Source organism: Branchiostoma floridae, unplaced genomic scaffold (assembly GCF_000003815.2).
Source record: "Branchiostoma floridae strain S238N-H82 unplaced genomic scaffold, Bfl_VNyyK Sc7u5tJ_1457, whole genome shotgun sequence".
Taxonomy (NCBI): domain Eukaryota; kingdom Metazoa; phylum Chordata; class Leptocardii; order Amphioxiformes; family Branchiostomatidae; genus Branchiostoma; species Branchiostoma floridae.
The window spans coordinates 276,272-282,279 of NW_023365723.1; the positions used below are offsets into that span (position 1 = coordinate 276,272).

General features: G+C 39.3%; 1 long non-coding RNA gene across 1 annotated transcript; it reads left to right on the plus strand.

The window, feature by feature from the left end:
- Positions 1-955: 955 nt before the first annotated feature.
- On the plus strand, positions 956-2,591 carry LOC118407770. The gene is made up of 2 exons (XR_004830186.1): positions 956-2,043; positions 2,283-2,591. It is a non-coding gene; the product is annotated as an uncharacterized LOC118407770 (long non-coding RNA).
- Positions 2,592-6,008: the final 3,417 nt, after the last annotated feature.

The window sequence follows — 6,008 nt, forward strand, 5'->3', positions numbered from 1 at the left end:
GACTTTTGATGTCTAATGTTTATTGTTTGATTTTGGTTTCGCATTGTTTTCTATTATCATTTCAGGTTTGGGAGGACAACTTGTAAAGGTGTTGATACACCTGTTTTGTCCTCCCTTCCACTTGTTTTTGCATGTGGTAAATTCAAATAAAGAAATAAAGAAATAAAGAACGGTAAGCCAGTGACCGTAACTGATTCAGTCGTTGACGGTTTCATCGCCCTGATAGGAGCACTCTACTGCAAGTGCCAGTTTTTAATGAATCATGCAGTTGCAGTCACCTGTGTGAGAGGGTGTCCCTACAACCTGCTACAATGAACACAAAGACTGGTCATCAATATTTCGTACGTTTGATCGAGTGTATGACGATGCATATTGACAACATTTTATTTACCTCGTGCGGACGGAAAATAAACAAACTCATGTGAACCCACATTAAGGCGTTCAGTTTTCTTCAAACAGGTTGCCACCTGGACAGGAACGATGATGGTTTGGGAAATGGCTAACATCATCTCCCAGTAAAACTTTTGTCCTCCCTGTACCGCTTTCCAGGACTGAGCAGGAACTTTGTTTTCCTTTTCGCGGTTTATAAATATGGTTTGGGAGAGGGCTCCGTTGCTACATATAGACAAATCCCATGTACCTTGTACACAATACATATTGAAACATTCATATCTGTATATCATGGGGAAATCTTGTACTAAGTTCATGATGGTGCATTCATCACTATACATTGGGTATCCTCAAGACGAAGTTGCAGACCTGCTTTCCAGACTCAACGCTTTTACTGTACGGGGGCAGCAGCGAGAATGCAAATCCCAACTCCACTAGCAGGGAGAATGCTTACTCTACACTACAAAAAATCTTTTTTCTTATTTTTCTTCTTTTCTTGTTTTTTCTTACGGAGAGAAAAAGTTTCTTGTATAAAGAAAGGTTGAGAAAAGCAAGAAACCTCCTGTAAAACCTTTGTATGCTAATTCCTACACAAAGATTTCTATTCTTGTTTTTTCTTAACTGAAGAAAATATTTCTAATATAATGATCACTGAGCAAGAATGTTCAAGAAATTAAAGTAGAACTTTCTTTTCCAGTCTTCACACAAGATTTGCTTCTTGTTTGTTCAAATGGAAAATATTGCAGAATCTATCCTGAAGATTATTATTCTTGCCTTATACCAGTTTTTTCTTTAGGATTTGTTTTTACCAGAATAAGATTCTTGAACTTTCTTGTTGTCTCAATGTAGAATGTCCGAGAAACGTAATTCTTGGTTTTCATGTTATAACTTAAGGAAATGCAATAGTTTTTTAATCAGTTTCTTGAGCAAATACTGCAAATAAATCAAGAAATTGCAAAACAACTTATAACTAGCATGAAATTCTTAAATGTTCTTGAATGTTATCTTTATCCATAAAGTTTAAGAAAAGACGTTTCTTGTTTTTCTTGATGATATGTAAGGAGATATTTTTTCAGAACTCACTTGACTGAATACTAATAAGAAAAACAAGAAATTATGAAACAAGCTATGACTAGCAGAATATTCTTGAATGTTATAATCATGTTTCTTATCAAGAAAATCTAAGAAAGATGATTCTCGTTTTTCTTAATAATATTTAATGAAAACAATAAAAGTATAATTTTCTCCTTATATTATTGACAACTACGTTTAAACAATTGGAGCATCAAGATATGAAAAATAATTTTGAGCTAGCATTGATTTTCTTTTGTTTTCCCAATACGAGAGTTAAGAAATATTTTCTTGCAGTAAGATTCTTCATTTTGCTAAGGATCATGGGAAATTACTCCCATCATCCTTTGCTGCGATTTTGAACTGGGAGTCACAGTTGCAAGTCACAGTGCTCCAGCTCTGTAGTTTTTTTGCCTCAAATGTCCTTTAGTTCTTACATTAACAGGGAACAAATATGATGTGTTTCGTAAAGACGATTTTCTGCATCATGTGGGACCTTGCATACAACGTGGCTAGCTTTTTTAGAGTTTCAAAATGCTACCGAAGCCAAGGCCAAGCCGGATGCCCCCCTCCCCCATGCAGGTATGTTAGCCATCGTACTTGGAATACGATTTCCAAAGCTACTATTTCTGTAGATGTTTATCATAAAACCAAACAGTAATTACAGAATATGTAAGTAAAGTGCATGAAATTCTGCAAAATACAAAGAATTGACTATAATATTTGTAAGGAAGGAAATGTATAGAGATGTTGGCCTTTACAGGGGGAGGGGGGCGATATAAGAATTGATGATCATTCATGGTCTTTGTGTGTTGTTCTAGGCTCAGAAACCTACTGGTACAAGGAGGATGTTCCCATGATCCCATCTCAACTTTGGAAAAGCCCTTAACAAGGAGAATTCTTCATTATAAATACAGCAACGGCAACATTGTAGCTCTAATGGTTTCAGATAAGGACAATTAGTTATAGTTGGCTGCACGGTACTGTATCAGGAAAAAATGTCAATAAGCAAGCGTAAGTTACAAAATGGTTGATTTTTGCAATCTTTGGTAAGGAATGAGTAATCGAGGAAAACACCACAAAACTTGTATGAATCATATTGATGATAATAAATATGATTGCCATCATGTATTGACATAAATGTCAACATTGAGTTGTTTGTACTCTTTATATAAGAATGTTAATCTTAGTGTAAGAAACTGATTCTAGGTTTGTAGTTGCAAGAAATTTAGTCTTGAAGACAGAATGGCATTGCAGGCACAAAAAAGCTCAATCTTCATGCAAGAAAGCGATTCTTGTACTACATATAAGAAATTTACTCTTGCAGACAGAAAGTAATTCCTCATACAAGAACCTCAATCTTCATGCAAGATTAAGAATTCATTCTTGATGTAAGAAATTCATTCTTCAGCATGCATGTGTTAGAAATAGATTCTGAACACAAGAAAACTATTCTAGAAGTTTTGGTCCATTAGCTATAAGAAAAAAATTCTTAGCACAAGAAAAATATGGGTTTCTTGAATTTTCTCAAAACAGGGATTCTTGAATACAGAATAATATTCTTGCTGAAAGATTAGTTTTCTTTGTTCAAGAAAAAACAAGAAAGATAAGAAAATTCATTTTTTGTAGTGTAGAAGCCGTACTATGGTCTACAGGAAGTGAGGGGAACAAGGGGTGGTAGGAGTGGTGGTGCGATCAACATATATTACAATCACTGATTGATTTACAGAGCAGTGACAGCGGCGCAGCCGAATGACTAACCGGGACCAGGTGGCGGCACAAGGTCTTCTATGTCGCATGACACATTAATAATATATAGTTCGGTATTTAGTCTTTGTAGTTCTTTATAAGCATGTTCTTCCTCCAATGACAGTGGCTCATGTCCCAGTATGAGACTTCGGCAAGTGTTAAAAAGCCCAACTCGGACCAGGCAAAACTCCACATCCACCTTGGATTGGTAAAAAATACACCACAGGATGCTGTGAGGACAGTTGCAAGAGCAACGGTAACGGTAACAACAACTGCAAGGAACAAAAGCGACAGTTAACATTGTTATCAGCTGACAATGCAAATGAATCTGAAGGTGAGGAAAGAAGGACTTTCAGACATACCACTGTTCCCAACACAAAGCTTTACTTTCTTTCTTTCTTTTCTGCCGGTGTGAATTAAAAAAGACCTAATAGGATCATTAGGTCAGCATAAAACCTTTATTGCCTTTCCAACATGGGTTTTGCAGGAAGAGGACATGAGCATCGACGGAGAGTTGGTTGAAACAACTCTCTTCACACAAAAAATCACAATCAACCAGAATGCCGTCTGAATGAAAATTCTTTGTATACTCTAAGCATTTTAAGTCTTCTAGAGTCCAGACTTAGGAGGCTATCTGTGCGCCTCTGAAAGGTTGCCTTAATAAGGGAAGAATCAGTTGATGCGGGCAGAGAAAGTTGTCTGAAGTCTACTGATGATATGCCCTTGGCAGAAATTCATCCAAAAGCGTACGTTGGAACAAACGGAACAACGTGGGGGTCGAACTTAATGCACCTGAGGAGGAAATGTCCAGTGGAAGTTGAGATCGACCTGTCACCGGACAATGTCCAATACAGCAAACCAGTCCGGAAACTATGTGCTTGGGTAGGGGACAGTACAGCATATTTCATGGACTGCACAATGAAGGGAGACGCCATGAAAGTGACACAAAACCGTGACTGCCCATTCCAGATGTATGAACTCCAGTGGATACAGTCCTTCAAAGATCAATTCAAGCGTGCCAAAGAAGAATGGTGTGACGAGAAGGGGATTTTTGCCGGGTAGGGAGATTGCGACAGGAAGTGAGGTGGTGGAGTACTCTCCAAAGTAGAGGTTAGGCTCATAGCAGTTTGCTGGCTAAAAGTAGGATGAGCCAGAAGGTACCCCAGTTCAGGAAGTTGCCATGGAGATCTCTACAGTGCATACAACAGTCAGTCTCCCAAACAAAGGCACCTGGTTCCCAGGCAGTTTTGCAGCCACTTCACTGACAGTCACCACAGGAAAATTTGTCAAGCACACTCAGTCTGGCTTCTCCTGTAAAATGAACTTTATGAAATTTGTCGTGACCAATCAGGTTCCGTTCCCAAAATCTGACACTATAAATAACACGCTCAGTGTGCATGATTTCATTCCGAGATGGCAGAGCCAAAGAATCCTAGACAAGAGGAAGTATTATTTGCTGTCTTGTACTGTTTGTCGTTTGCACTGAAACTTACTGATGAACTATTTAAGGCGAAAAACAGTGTATTACAGGTAAAAACGGAAATTTGCATTTTGTCCACTGTCAGAATATCGATGTTTCCTTTGTGCAACACATTGCACATGGGCACGTACAAGAAAGTCACGTTTCTTGTACCGTTTCATTTGTGTACCAATATATGAAATGACTCAATTTGGCTATTTCTTGCAGCATGGACGTCGACATCGACATGGGCGAGAGGGGTGGCGGAGGTCAGCGGCTGGCCGCGGAGGAGGAAGAGAGGCAAAGGTTGGTCAATTATGACATTTTATTTTGACGTGAACTAACATTAAGGTTTTAAACCTCCCTTTTAGGGATGTGTTATTGTTTGCGGTTCCTAACAGCCCATATTATTTGCTTTTAATACATTGAATGACTGAAGCGTTCGATTGTGACATTCCTTAATAACGGAGTTTATGACGCAGTACAATTTTCGATGAGCTATCCAAGAAGATGAAATATTTTCGGAAAACCAAGGATGCATTTGAATATTTCATGTGCCAATGATGTTACGTTTGACCTTCTTATAATGTTACAAGAAAACGCTAACCCGTATTCATTTCGTCTTTTTCTCAGGATAGTATTCCCGCGTCGCTGACCTTCGCCCCCGAGTGGCTCCGTTTTGGGCCGGATCAGGGACAGGGACGAGGTGTCGGAGGAACCAGGCTTACCCAGGGCCCGTCGGGCGGACGAGGTGTCGGAGGAACCGGGCTTACCCAGGGCGCGTCGGTCGGAGGTGTCGGAGGAACCGGGCTTACCCAGGGCCCGTGGGGCGGAGGAGGTGTCGTTATTCATTCCTTTGTGCGTTTATTCGTGATTGATTTATGTGTTGATTTATTAATTTATTCATGTGTTGATTTATTAATGTATTCATGTGTTGCTTTATTAATCATTAATGTATTCATGTATTGATTATTCATGTCTTCATTTATCAATTTATTCATGTATTGATTTATTCATGTCTTCATTCAGGACGAGGAGCGTCGAGGCCTGGAGGGAGGGGTAGGGGCGGGCGGAGGATGACGTCAACGAATAAAGGCACATACATTGATCTCAGGGTCATGCGACCGCATGCGTCTTGTCCGCCATCTTTGTCCCAATTGTAACTACTGTTCGTGACCGCATTAAATACTGTAGTACCCGTAGCTCCGTCTCGAGTCGTCGTTAGTGTCCATAAACTGGCGTGAAGTGCGCCAAGGACTGCTGAGAAATCAAATAAAATGAAGTTTGCATGGTATTTTAGAAGTAGTGATGTAATAGTGCTGAAGTTTGTTGTTGCTAT